The sequence below is a fragment of the Camelus dromedarius genome, chromosome 26 (genome assembly GCF_036321535.1).
Source record: "Camelus dromedarius isolate mCamDro1 chromosome 26, mCamDro1.pat, whole genome shotgun sequence".
NCBI lineage: Eukaryota > Metazoa > Chordata > Mammalia > Artiodactyla > Camelidae > Camelus > Camelus dromedarius.
In genome coordinates, this window is record NC_087461.1 from 132,981 (window position 1) to 148,157 (window position 15,177).

The 15,177-nt window shown below is 44.7% G+C and overlaps 1 long non-coding RNA gene across 1 annotated transcript; it reads right to left on the bottom strand.

Annotated features, from left to right (window-relative positions):
* Positions 1 to 928: 928 nt before the first annotated feature.
* LOC116150577 (uncharacterized) lies at positions 929 to 13,185 on the bottom strand. The gene is made up of 3 exons (XR_010377892.1): positions 12,476 to 13,185; positions 2,025 to 2,162; positions 929 to 1,236 (listed from the first exon to the last, which is right to left on the bottom strand). It is a non-coding gene; the product is annotated as an uncharacterized LOC116150577 (long non-coding RNA).
* Positions 13,186 to 15,177: the final 1,992 nt, after the last annotated feature.

Here is a 15,177-nt window from a genome sequence, read left to right on the forward strand (position 1 = left end):
AGTCAATCGACAAGCTGCCGCCTGGTGGCTGCAGGGACTTCGCGGCAGCCCCCATGTCACACCCTCCCTGAGTCACACAGGGACTTGGCGTTCTCGCTCCCGCCTTGTCGCCCTGTGATTAGTCAGTGTTGCCATGGTGCCGTGGTCTGATTGAGATGTCGTAACCAAGAACGCTTACCTTCTCTGATTGTTTTCCAAGTTTTAAAACTTCGATCCACCCCTATGAGAGCAAGTTATTGTGGAAATATTTTTGGTGTAAAATCATTCCAGAGTGTGTACTATTTACCGATAGCTGCATGAAAGTAAGATTCGTGTTACTTTGGCTTTTTTTGTCTCCGTTGACACGGTTGCACATTTCCAAGTTACTACAGCGTGAAAACTGTGTGTTAAAAAAAAAACAAAATTAAAAAAAGAGATTGTGGCCTGGTTTTGTAAAAGTTTTAGGTAAAATTACAATTGATTGTTTTAGGAATCATTATTATAAATTTTCTGCAAATCATAAAGCGATACCAACGTGTTGAGCTTAGCCACTCTGCACATTGTAATTACTCATTGTGGCTGTCCAGTGCTACGATGCATTCTGGCATTTTGTAAGCTGCTCTGACTAGCAATATATAGATTCATTTAATGTGTTAACATTGGTTAATAAATGTATTTAAAAAAAAAAAACTGGCTTTAAAAAACTGTTGATTTAGTCCATTTCTCTAGACCAAACCAAACACAACTCTCTTACACAGTGACCGCACACTTCCTGTGGCCTGTCCACTGGCGACTGTTCATATAAAACCAGTGTGTTGAATAATTCACTGAAAATAACTGGTTCACTTAAACAGTTATTTAAGTTGAATTTACTTTTACCAGTCGTCAAAAAAATCAGGTTTGTTTGAACTACAAAGACTGTTTTCTTAACCCTTATGCTAAGCTAACATACAGACAAAATTACTCAATAAACATTTGAAATTCATCAGTATTGTCAATTTCAGTACATCATCCCACCCTGTGTCACTCACTTGCCCAACCAGTTCACGTGATGCCAACCAACCTCGACTCAGGCCAGTGTCGCCCTCCTGACCAGGCCACAGCGCAGTAGCGACGTCTTCTCTGCCTTCACCCCTGATCCAGTGGCCCGCACACGTCCGACGTCAGGACCTCCGGAGAGCTGGTTAGGACCCTGCTGCATCCCACCCCTAGGACTTTCATTGCTAACAAGTTCCCAAGTGTTGCTGTGAGGCCATCCTTTCAAAGGAAAAACAACAGACCCTTTCTTGAGAAGCACATAGACACGCATAAAGTGTAAGTGTTTGACAGGTTCCTGGGGCCCACCTGTAGACTTCTCACCCCCAGAAGGATCCAGGCCCCTCAGGTTAAGGCCACCTGATCCAGCGGGATTTAGAGAAGCAAAAATAAGATAGATAAGGAAAGTCCTGTCACTGTGATCTGATCAGAGCCTCAAACGTTCATGTCGCCCGAGCACACAGGTCGCCCGAGATCTACTTAAAATGCATGATCTGACTTGGAAGGTCTGGGCCGGATGGAACTGGTGATTCTGCCGTTTCTCATAAACTCCTGCTGGACAGGGGTTACACCTGAGGCAAGGTCTTAAAGGATATGTTAATCACAAAAGAATAATTACTACCACGCTAAATTATAAACTATAAAAACAGTGCTATTGGGTGACTATATATGAGAAGCATATACATTATGTAAGATTTTCTAGTCACCATATTAAATATTAAACCACTAAGTATCTATAAACATTTAATGCTAAACAGAACAAAATCAAATAAGTTAGATAAAATTAAATAAAAACCATTAAATACTATCTAATAAAAACATAGTAAGTAGTAAATCATATTAAAAAGGGACCAATTAAATTAATTATAATAATATATCCTACTTTAATATATCGAGAATATTATTTCAATATTTAAAGAGATATTTTACATTCCTGTTTTGTAATAAGTCTTCAAATCCAGTGTGTGCTTCCTGCTTTCTGCGCATCTCCGTTTGGACTTTTCACTTACGTGTGGCTGATGACACCCACACTGGACAGAGCAACCTGACGATGAGCTTTGTCCAAGTAACTGCCCCCACCAGCATCCCACCTGCAGTCAGGACTCATTCATCACATGTGTATTAGAGGGCCAGCTGATACCTAGGAGCTGATAAGAAAAAAATCATTTTTTTTTTTGCCAGAATTTGACCTCTCTGAGGGTAGGCTCTTGGTCTGTTTCAGAGTCTGAGATTTGAGAGCTTCAAGTCAACAAGCTCTAAACTGACATTTCAATTGTGCAGCCCTGGGAAGGGGCCCTAAGGATCCCTGTGGCTCCACAGGGCAGTTTGAAAACTTTGACCCAGTCCAACTGCATAACCTCACACCGGGGAGAAAGCTGAGACCCAGAGCTACTGAGAGTCAAGAGCCAGGTCCCTGACATCACATGTCCTCTTCTGCAGCCCCATGAAGACCGTCAGTGGCTTAATGAGGTCCTGCAGTGATAAGAAACAATCCCTACCCTCCAGGGGCAGGACAGTGTCACTGAACGTATCGACAGCTAAGTAAATTTAGAAGGCACAGTGTGAGCATTAACTTCTTCATTCATTTAACAAACACTTGAGCTCCCACAGCATGTTAGGTGCTGAGTGCATGAAAATGAGAACAGACACATTTCCTGTGTCTTCCTGTAGCTTACAGTCTAGTGAGGGCGCCAATCAAATCAGTGCAACTTTAGTTATAACCCAGAGGTGGGTGCAATGAAGGAAGAATACAGGACTATAGGATACAGAGAAAGCATACACAGGAGGGGAAAGATTAGGGAAGGCTTAAAAACCTGTATGGAAGCTGAACCTTGAAAGGTGAGCAGGAGTCAGCTAGAGAAGAAGGGCAATCCAGTGGACCCAATGTCGATTTGGGATGATTGATTTTTCTCGTTTATATTTTTACTATGAACATAACTTTTAAAACCAGGAAAAGGAGTTATAAAAGAAAAAAGTCTTGGCTAGAGAGGTCTGTAGGGTTAAGGGTTACAGGAGAGTAGTTTTTTTCAAGCACGGAGAGAGATCTGACATGGTTAAGGAAGCAGGAATGGGGTGATGCCAGGAGAGCATGAGGGTAACTGGCACCAGGGCTGAGGGGACAAGGCTTGGTGCACACGACAGATGATGATGAAGTGAAGGCTGAAGGAGACTTCTCTTGAGAGCCGTGTCAGTGAACGGGAGAAGGGAAACACTGAGGGAAATCACTTTTAGGCCAAGACGGACATACAAGTGATGGTGGAACACACCAGCATCATGGCGGTGTGAGGTTTTCCCCCTCTTGTCCTTTTTCAACAAGGAATCGGCCTTCCATCCATGAACAAAAGTGCCTCTGGGGTTGCTGCCATGTGCCCAGAGCCTGTGAGGGGTCTTGCCCACTTCTGCGTCCGGTAATGGTCAGGCAGACCTTGATACAGGCTGTGGAACCCAGGGGGCAATGAACTTGCCCAGCCCTCTGGCCGCGGTTGGGAAAAACCTGGAGAGTGCTGACCTGGGCAGAAACCCACAGAAGATAGAGAGATGGCAGAAATCCAGCCTCCCCCAGGGGATATTCCAGAGTGAACCTTCTGGAGAGGGAAAAGGTTTGCATGCAGTGCAGACGGTCAGGAGGACTCCCAGTGCTACACCTCCCCCACCCGACCCCCTGAGCCAGGAATCACTGCGTACAGCGGATCTATCTGGCAGTGGTGACCTCTTTCACAGGAGACAGGAGAACAGTGAATGAGCCCCTAGCCACACAGTGGTGTGGGAAGCAGCTGGAGAACCCGTTTCCCTTCAGGAGCACCAAGTACTGAAGCAGGACCTCCATGACTGACAAGAGGGAAGAGATAAGAAAGAGGCAGATAAAAATACTGAAGGTCATTGCAGGGTAATGTAGTTCCTGCTAACTGCACCCAGCAAGAAGTCCACCCAGGAGCCTCCGGGAGTGCCACTCCTGGGACCAGGTCCCCGGGCATCCCAGTGCCCTGAGAGCGAAGCTCACACCTCCTCCCACCCTGCAGTCCGCATCTTGTGCGTGCTGCCGAGTGCCCAGCAAGAGAAAGCTGCAGCAGACAGTGTGATCAGAGAACAGGTCAGGGCGTGTGAGTGAGGGAGAAATGGGGAACTAGAGCTGTAGCACCCCCTTCTGGAAAACACAGAAGTGGTTTCCAGTAGCCCGTCTGGTGAGCCTGTAGGAACCAGAAAGGACAGAAACGCTTTAAAAGTCTACCACAAGAGGGAACAAGAAGAGCGGAACAAGTGTGCCCAGACAAAGGCAGAGTTAGTAACAATACCCACAAACAGAAGACCCCAGCTGAAGGCAACTGGCAAAGATTCAGGGACAAATGCAACAGCAGAACACAAAACTACAAGGAACGCGAAAAATCAAGGAGCCATGTCATCATCCAAAGATGGTAATAATTCTCCAGTAGCCAAACGTAATGGCATGGATTTTGAGATCTAGTTGATAAAGAATTCAAAATAGCTGTTTTGAAGAAACGCAACAAGCTGCAAGAAACTCAGAAAGACAATTCCATGAAATCATGAAAAGAAAAATGCTGGTTCAAACCGAGACATTTACCAAAGAAATAGAAATCATAAAACAGAACCAAGCAGAAATTCTGGAGCTGAAAAACTCAATGAATGAAATGAAAAACACAGCAGAGTAGAGCACATGGAGACAGAGCGCGAGCGTCAGAGGACAGAGACTCTGAGACAGCCCAGCTTAGGGGAGAACCAAGAGGAAGAGTGAAGAAGCCCCTGTGATACACAGGGTTCCAGCGAAAGGACAGGTAGGATAATTAGGGCTCCAGAAGGTGGGGAGAGAGAAGGGGCAGAAAGTTTATTTACAGAAACAATAGTTGAGGATTTCTCAAACCTGGGGGGCAGGTGCTGGATATCCAAATTCACAAAGCTAGTACATCACCCTATTATCCCCATGTAGAAAGACCTCTCCAAGACACATTATTTAAAAACTGTCAAAAATCAAAGAAGAAATACTTCCAAGAGAAGCCAAAGGGAAAAAAGATGGTAACCTACAAAGGGATCCCCATCAGTCTATCAGCAAACTCCTCGGCAGAAACCCTGCTGGCCAGGAGGGAGTGCAATGGCACAGTCAAAGCACTGGGGGGAGGAGCCCCCCAGCTGAAAACGCTCGCTCAGGCAAAGTTATCCCTCAGATTTGAAGGAAAATAAGTATCTTCCTAGACAAACAAAGGCAGAGGGAGTTCATTACCCTAGACCTGCCTTTCAGGAAATGCTGAAAGGAGTTCTTCAAGCTGAAATGAAAGGACACTAATCTGTGACATGAAAATATACAACACACTTGGTAAGGCAGACACATAGTCGGACTCACAAAACTCTAACTTGTAATAGGAAGGCATGCTAATCATTTAACTACAGTGTAAGAGTCAAAGGGAAGGTATTAGGAACGACCGCAGCTACTACAATTCGCTGCTGCCTGCGCAGTATAGAGAGAGGTGAGTAACGGCTCACAGAACAAACAGGGGGAGGCCAACAAGCACAGATTCTGTCGATGATCGAAGTTATGTTGCTGTGAGCTTAAAGAGGACTGTTTCATCTATGAGAAGTCTTATGTAAAGCTCATGGTCACCGCAAAGCAAAAACCTAGAGCACATGACAAGCAGGGAGGGGAGACAGAGAGCACTACCACAAAAAAATCACAGATTTACAGATCTCTGTATGGAGAAACAGAGGGAAAAGGAATAATAAAGAATAATAATAATAATAAATAATAAAGAAATGCAAAACAACCAGAAAAAACTAACAAGGTGGCATTAAGTATCAGTAATGATGCTAAAAGTAAATGATTGAATTCACCAATCAAAAGTTACAGACTGGCTGACTGGATTGAAAAAAAAAAAAAAAAAGACCAGACTATATGCTGACTAAAAGAGCCACATAAACTCAAAGTGAAGGGTGGGAAAAGACACTGCACACAAGTGGGAAGCAGAAGAGATCAGGGATCGCGGTGCTTCTACCAGACACAACAGACTTCAGGCCAAAACAACAGTAGGAAACAAAGAAAGCCATACTTTGATGATAAGGGGGTCAAGTCATCAGGAGGATAAAAACAGCTATGAAATATAGATGCTCCCAACATCAGAGCACCTGCGTATATTAAGCAAATAGCAGCAGATCTGCAGGAAAAAGATAGAAAACAATACAGTAATAGCAGGGGGATCCAATACCCCACAGTCGGCAATTGACAGATACTCCAGACAGAAAATCAACCAGAAGACATCGAGCTTAAACCATACATTAGGCCAAACTGGACTAACAGACATTTATAGACATTCCGTCCAGCAGAAGCAGAACACACATTCTTCTCAACTGCACACAGAGCATTCCCCAGGACAGATCATAAGACATGACCCAAAACAAGTCTTCGCAAATTTAAGACGGAAATCATGCTAAGTTATCTTTTCCAAGCACAACAGTATGAAACTAGACACCAACAACAGAGGAGAGCAGAAATATCTACAGATATGTGGAAATTCACACACTCCAGAATCACCAGTGGGTCAAAGAAGAAATCAGAAGAGAAGTGAGAAGATATCTCCAAATAAATGAAAATGGAAACAAAACACCAAAACCTGTGGGATGCTGCAAATACAGTTCAGAGAGGAAATTCTATACCAATAAATGTGTATAGTAAAAAAATAGAACGATCTCAAATAAACAACCTAACTTTGCACCTCAAGGAACTAGAAAACAAAAATAATAAAGCCCAAATTTAGCAGAAAGAAGGCAATAACAAAAATCAGAGCAGTAATAAATGAAACAGAAAGAAGAAAAATAATAGAAAAAAATCAATGAAACCAAGAGCTGGTTTTCTGAAAAGATAAAATTTACAAATCTTCAGTGAGATTAAGAAAAAAGAAAAAAATACTCAAATAAATAAAAAATGAAAGAGGAGAGGTTACAACTGATAAGGATCATGAAGCTATCGTGAACAACTGTATGCCAACAGATGGGGTAACCTAAACGTCCTCTGTGCTCTTTCCAGGCATCTCTCCCCACCACCGCTGGCAGCCACTAATCTTTTAATTGTCTCCACAGTTTTGCCTTTTCCAGAATGTCTTATTGGTGGAGTGACGCAGTAGTTAGCTTTTTTTGACTGGCTTCTTCCACTTGGCAATGGAGCATTTAAGGTTCCTCCACGATTCTCATGCTTTGATGGCTTATTTCTTTAGCCTGAATAATAGTCCATTGTCTGGATATACTTCAGTTTATTTACCCACTCACCTACTGAAGGACATCTTGGTTGATTCAAAGTTTCGGCAACTGTGCTACCAACATCTGTGTGTAGGTTTCTGTGTGGACATAAATTTTCCTTTGGATAAACACCAAGGAATGTGACTGTTGAATTGTATGGTAACAGTACTTTTTGTTTTGTAAGAAAATGCCAAAATGTCTTCCAAAGTGGCTGCATCATTTTGCATCCCCACCAGCAACATATGAGAAGTTTTGCTGCCCTGCATTCTCGCTGATATTTCGTGTTATCAGTGCTTTGGATTTTGGCCATTCTCATTAAGGTGCGTAGTGTTACCTCGTTGCTGTTTTAATTTGCATTTCCCTGATGACATATGATGTGGAGCACCTTTCTAAGTGCTTCACTGCCATCTGTACGACTTCTTTGGTGGGACATCTTATCAGTTCTCTGGCCTGTTTTTTAATTGGATTGTTCATTTTCTTATTGTTGATTTTTAAAAAATCTTTGTATACTTTGGATAACAGCCCTTTACCAGATGTGTCTTTTGCAAATATTTCCTCCCCGTCTGTGGCTTGTCATCTCATTCTCCTGACAAAGTCTTTCACGGAGCAGATACTTTTAGTTTTAATGAAGTCCAGCTTATTGATTACTTTTTTCATGGATCATGTCTTTAATGTTGTACCTAAGTGTATCGTCTACGTCTTCTCCTATGTTACTTTTAGGATCTCACAGTTCTGTATTTCACACTCTGGTGTGAGAGCATTTTGAGCTGATTTTAAAGACGAGTGTGGAGTCCATGTCTAGATCCCTTTCTTGCACGTGGGTGCCCAGTTGTTTCCGCATCACGGCTGCAGAGAATGTCTTTGCTCCCCTGTGTTGCTTTCGTTCCTTTGTAAAACGTCACTTGGCTACATCTACGAGGACCTATTCTGCTCCACTGACCTACTGTCTGTTCTTTCGCCAGTACCACACCACATGCTTTATAGTAAATCTCGAAGTTACGGTGCATCAGTCCTCCAAATTTGCTCTCCTCCTTCAACGCTGTGTTGGCTTTTCTGGGTCTTTTGCTTCTCCATGGAAACTTCGGAATCAGTTTGTCAGTATCTACAAAATCATTTGCTGGGATTGAGTCTTTTTTTCGATCGAGGTGTGAAGAGCTGACATCCTGCTTCACTGTCTTCCGACCCGTGTCATGGAACGTCCTTCCACTTATCACTTCTTTGATTTTGTCCGTCAGCGCTTTGCGGTTTCCCTCATATGGCTCTTCTGCGTGTTTCAGGCCTAAACCTATTTCGTTTGGGGTGTGCTACAGTAAATGACACCGTGGTTTCAATTTCAAGTTCCGCTTGTTTATTGCTGGTGTATAAGAAACTGACTGACTTTTGTATGTCAACCTTGTATCCTGCAGACCTGCAATAATCACTTATTAGATCCAGGAGTTGTTTCATTGATTCTTTTGGATTTTCTACATAGATGATTATGTCATCTCTGAACAAAGCAGTTTTATGTCTTCCTTCCTAATCTATACTTTTATTTCCTTTTCTTGCCACAGTGCATCAGCAAGGACTTCCAATACAGTGTTGAAAAGGAGTGGTGAGAGAGGATATCTCTGCATGTGCCTAATCTTAGTGGCAAAGATTTGAGTTTCTCACCATGAAGCATGATTTTAGCTGTAGGGTTTTTGTTAAGTGTTCTCTATCAAGTTGAAGAAATTATCCTCTGCTCTTAGTTTCCTAAGAGTTTTTATAATGAATGGATGTTGAATTTTGCTGTAAGCTTTCTGTGCATCTAACGACAGGATATGATTTCTTCTTTTTCGTTCTGCTGATGGAATGCATTGCACTGATTTTTAAGCACTGAGGCAGTCTTGCCTACGTGGGATAACCCTCGCTTGGCCGTGGTGTAGGGTTCTTCTGTACTATTTCAGATTTGACTTGCTAGGGTTTTCTTAAGGATTTTTGCATCGATGTTCATGAAAGATACTGGTTTGTAGTTTTCTTTCCCAATAAAGTCTTTGTCTGATTTTGGCACGAGGGGAACACAGGCTTCGTACCAGTACTGGGAAGAATGAGTTAGGAAGTACTCCTTTCACTTCTGTCCTCTGAGAGATATTATAGAGAATGTGTGTAACTTCTTCCTTGGACATACCTGGTAGAATCCAACAGCGACCTCGTCTGAGCCTGGTGCTTTCTATTTTGAAAAGATATTAGTTATTGATTCAAATTCTTTAACAGATACAGGTCAACTCAGACCATCTGATTCTTCTTGGGTGACTTCTGGCAGATGGTATCTTTCAAAGGACTGGTCCATTTTGTCTAGGTTATCAAATTTGTGGGCATAAAGTTGTTCACAGTATTCCTTTATTATGCTTTTATGATCCATGAGGTCTGTGGTCCTCTTTTATTTCTGATATTGGTAATTTATGTCTTCTCACTTTCTTCCTTAATTAGAGGAAAAGGCTAGAGGCTTAAGGATTTGACTGATCAAATTTTCAAAGAACCAGCTTTTTGTTTCATTGTTTTTCTCTTCTTTAGTTTTAAAACTGATACAGAAGTCAAACAGTTAAAAAGGTGACGCACTGAGAGCAGCCCAGCCATTTAGTTCTCATTATCAGAGGCAACCACTGCCACCAGTTTCCTTAGGATATCATTCCACAGAAATGCACAGATAAGCATTCACCGCCACACTGGCATCTGAGAAAAGTCTAGCTCACATCTTAAATACGTTTTAATGCGAATCACATGTGTGTATATATGTAATATACATGTATGCACACATGTACATGCATGTATACCAAACATCAATCTCTCAAACTTTAAAAAAATAAAGTGTAACCAGAATGCACAATAAATTAAAAGAAAGAGTTCTAGGAAGATGGCAGAACAGAAAGCATCATAAAACTGCCTCCCCACCTAGACCACAACTGCACTGACAGGATCCGCCTAACGTACCTGTCGTGATCCCTGAAGTCTACTGAAGGCTTGCAGCTTCGAAGGGAAGGTCTGAGTGGTAAACTGCATGTAATCTCAGTCCACCTCTGCTGTTAGCACGTAACAGCTACTCCTCTAGCCATGTGGCAGGCAGCTGCGCACATGTTCTAGAACTTTAAATCGAAAATGGTTACAAGAGACCAAAAAAGGACACTATATATTAGTAAAAGGTTCAATACAGCAGGAATATACAACAGTTATGAACACGTATGCACCCAATTACAGACCATAAAAGTATAGGAAGAAACACTGACAGAAATGAAAGGAGAAATAGACAGCTCTGCAGTGACAGCTGGAGATGCCAGCACCCCACTCACAGCCATGGAGAGAGCAACCAGATGGAACCTAAGTCAGGAAACGGCACCCTTGAGCTACACAATGAAGCAACCAGGTCTAACAGTCACACACAGAGCACTCCACCAGCAACAAGAGCATCGCCACCTCAGCAATGCTGCCTTTGGACCGATGAACACAGGAAGCATTTTTGTTTAGTTTCCTCCAGCAATGTTTTATAGTTTTCACTGTGCTCAAAGTGAGCTAGAGATCCAACGCGATACCTATCCAAATTCCAAAGATATGAATCCTAAAATTTTTTAAATCTTAAGGGACCCCAGATAGCAAAAACAATCTTGAAAAAGAGGATTAAAGGTGAAGGATGAATACTTCCTGATTTTAAAACTTACTACAAAGTTACAATAATCAAAACAACATGGTACTGGCATAGGAATAGAATAGAGGGCCCAGAAACATTCTCCAGCATATACTTTCAAATGATTTTTGAAAAGGGTTCCAAGACCACTGAAGGCAGAAAGGATAGCTTTTTTTTTTTTTTAACAAATGGTGCTAGAAAACGATATCCACACTGCCAAAGAATGAAGCTGGAGCGTTATCAAAATCATATACAAAAATTAACTTAAAATGGATCAGATCCTCAATGTAAGCCTTAGAAGAAAACACAGGGCAAAAAGCTTCATGACATTGGATTTGGAAGTGATTTCTTGGATATGACACCAAAGGCACAGGCAACAAAAGAAAAAATAGAAAAACTTCGCTCCATGAAAATTATTAAATTTTGTGCATTGAGAGATACTACCTACAGAGTAAAAAGGCAGCAGAACCCACAGGAGGGGGAACATGTTTGTAAACCGGGTATCTGGTAAAGGGTTAATATTCAGAACACACAGAGAGCTCCTAAAGCCCGACGGTAAAAAAACCAGACAGCCCAATTCAAAACTGGGCAAAGTCCTTGAACAGGCCCTTCTCCAGTGAAGACGCACAACTATCCAAATCACATGAAAAGATGCTCAACGTCATTAATTGCTGGGGAAATGCATCTCAAAACTGAGATACAACCTTTCACCCAACAGAACGGCTACCATCACAACAGAAAACATGTTGGTGAGGACATGGGAAAACTGGAACCCTTGTGCACTGTTTGTAGGAACGTAAAATGGTGCAGCTGCTGTGCAAAACAGTAGGGCGGTTCCCCAAAAAAGTGAAAAACAGAATTTTCAAATGACCCAGAAATTCCCCTTTGGGGCATATACCCAAAAGAATTGAAAGCAGAGTCTTGAAGAGGTATTTGTATACCCATGGTCACCAAACATGTAAGCAACCCAAATGCCCATCGGCAATTGAATAAATAAAAAAATGTGGTCAGACGCCAGAGACATCCGACGTGGCACCAGTCACGAGAGAGAAACGCCACGAGAACAGACCCTGAGTTCCTGTTGCTCAAAACTCTGAGCTGGAAGTCCCGGGGGACATCCAGAGACCAGGCAACAAGGAACCCCGCCGAGAGGCCTGAAGACAAAGGTCACTGCGTGGATCCCAGGACCCCCTCACCTTTATCCACCTGCAGAAGACATGCTCCCCATGCTCTAGAAACTCTGCAGAGGACGAGCAGGAGGGGCAGGGGTTAGATCAAAGACGCAGTATTCTTGTCCAGGAGAGACTGCACGTGACCTGGACGGACTGATTCTGTAACTGGTTTGGACCAAGCTCTCCTTCGAACCAAGTCTTTTCAGTGAGTGAGGTCTCAGAAGTGGGTCAGATGAGGTTTAGACAAAACAGTTGTACATTCTCTGCTTAACAACAACAACAGAAAGACAACCCACCCTGTTCTAGCTCATTTTTAAAAAGATCATAAAGATTAAGATTAAGCTATAATTCTTACAATTTCTTAGTAATTCCAGCAACCACGTATCTGCTGTTGGACTAGGAAGACAACACATACCTTCTCCGTTTGTTTGCTTCCAGACTAAATCTTGTGATTTCTGCTCAGTCCGTTCACCAGGAACCACGTCCACAGGCCTCGGAATGTGGGACACGCTGTAGTGAAGCCAGGAGTGACCTTCAGACTCGGCTCTGACACGTCTGCACTTGGCGATACTTCTCTTCCCACATCCTTTCTCCCCAAAGAATTCTGCTTGAGATGGTCCCATGAGAGTTTTTTAAAACAAATAGTTTTATGCACAATCAGAGGTCAAAGCAGAATCTTCTCTGGGCTGGCACTATTAAGTAGGACAAGGAAAGTGCCAGAACCCGGTGCGACACACACACCAGAATGACGCTCTCAGGCCCTCACTCGTCTCAGGCCCCGGAAATCTGCTGAGAGACGGAAAGCTCGGCTAAGCAAGAAAAGCCACGTGTGCCCAAACCAGGCAGTCTCGAGAGCCACACAAGGGGGATAAATTCAGCCACGTGAAAATGAAAATGCTCGCAAGAGCTCAGCACGGCAAACAAGCAAGCGTGAGGAAGAGGGGCAGGATGGGAAGACACACCTCAGAGCGTCGCAAAGGGCCGATCTCCCTCACCAGAAGTCACAGCCGTCAAGAGGGAGCGGACAAAGCCAGAGGCACAGCCAGCACGACTCCCAGACAGACACACCGCAGACACGCGCCGAAGCCCACACTCCGCCCCCAGGGAGGAGACGGGGCGTCACGGCTGGTGCAGAGGAGGGTTCTAAGAACACCCCAGACACAGAGAACAAGGAACTCTGAGGCGAAGTTACCAGCGGAGGGAAAGAGGTCTGCCCACAGGGGGACAACCCGCACTCCTGCGGGCAAGAACAACTCGTATTACTGTCAGCTTTCTGCAGCTGACAGATTGCAAAGTAGCTCGAAGCCAGTAAAAGGCAGAGAACCTGGACAGGTGAGCTGGACAGGACATCCGATAATCTTTTTTTTTTTTTTTGGTCTCTTAAAAATCATTCACAGTATTTCCTGACAAGTTCGTAGTTTAAGGGACATGAATAAAAATAGTTCACAGGAAAAGAAATACAAACAGCTTTCAAAATATTAAAAAGAATACTCAACCTTATGTATAAGGAGATAAATACAAATTAAAACAACACTCCCATTGGTGCAGAGCTGCTGGGGCAGGTGAAAGATGGACGTGGACGCCCTGGCCACACCCGCGAATGACAGACACGGCTCCCGACTCACCAGACCCCGTCCGGAAGGCTGTGCATCAGACACGCCTGCCCACACAGGGAATGCACTGCCTTGGCTGTAACAAAACGCGAATGGAAAAAGGCCAAGTTCCACTGACAGGAATGGAGTCAGGGCAGAGGGAAGACTGCGCTGCCTTTTTGAAAACAGCCACTCTCTGTGGTAACCGTTGAAGAACCGAGCACACGGCAGGCTTCCTTTGGGTTAGAAGGAGGGGAAGGTCCGAACTGGCTTGTGTTCACACAGAAACACAGCAGCAACTGGCAGAAGTGGTGGCCTGGCACGGACGGGGGTGGGGGCAGGGACAAGACTGGAAGCGTGACGTCCGTGCTGGGACCACGTGACTGGATCACCTGTTCCAAACGTGACATCGTCTTCAAAATGCTGATTTGGGTTTTCCCAGCAGCCCAGACCGTCAGCGGTGGGGGGCGTGCACAAGTGGCTGGGATGCTTCCTCCCTCCTCCAGGCGTGACGCTCCTGATGGCACCAGACCCCCCGCTTTCTACCACCAGCTCCATCAGGCCCCATGCCTCCTGGACCCCCGCCCCTCCCTAGTCACGTGCTGCCAACACAGCAGGTGCTCCTTAAAGGTCACCAAATGGACTTGTCATCCTTGTTCCGCGGACAAACAGGTGCTGGGATGTTTCCTGGAACAGAGACGTCTGGAAAACAGAGGTGGCCACGGGGAGAAGGCCCTCCCTGCAGTAAACCGTCCTCCGCAGGCCGTCCTGTCACATGATGAACAAAACATCTATTAACATGTTAACAGCTGAATATCTGACTTGGACTCTAAACAGACCAAATGGAGGGTTTAATCACTCACATTACAGAGAACTAGGGGTTCTCTAAATAGCTGCTGCAGTGTTTCTCCTCACATCCCGCAGCTTTTGGTAGTTAGAAACTAAGAGCAAACATGCTGGCCTCTCCTGACGGACGATCAGTCAGGCACTAAGGACGATTCTGTTTAAAAAGAATCCGGGCAATCTGGGGACTTTGGTGTCGACTTCAGGAAATTGGAGCACCGGGTTATCCTGCTTGGGCCAGGACGCCAGAAACCCCTCCTCTGACGTCACACGGGGAGGAGGGGGGGGCTGGGCCTGTCGCCTTGACTTTTTGAGACCCTAGCAGCCTGACAGGGTAGATGGCAGAGCGACGCCCTGACCCCCGAGGCACCCCCGCCCCCGCCCCCACCCCGTGAGGGGTACACAAGCTGGTCCTACCCGCACAGCCCGCTGTTGCGCCTGGAGGCAGGCTGGTCATGGCGGGTAAACGAGTCGCTGGCCTCACAGTCACATTCTGCTGGAAGATTAGTCTGGAGAACAGTGTGCGCAGGGAAGTGAGGCCTTTGAGGTCGCCTTGTCTCAACCCCTCTTCACGGGGACAGGAAAGCTGATGTGAGACCAGGACTGAGCCCCAGCCTCTGGCTCGGAGCCGGAGGCCTGCTCAGGCCTCACTGCCCTTGCTGGACACGAACCCAGATGAGGG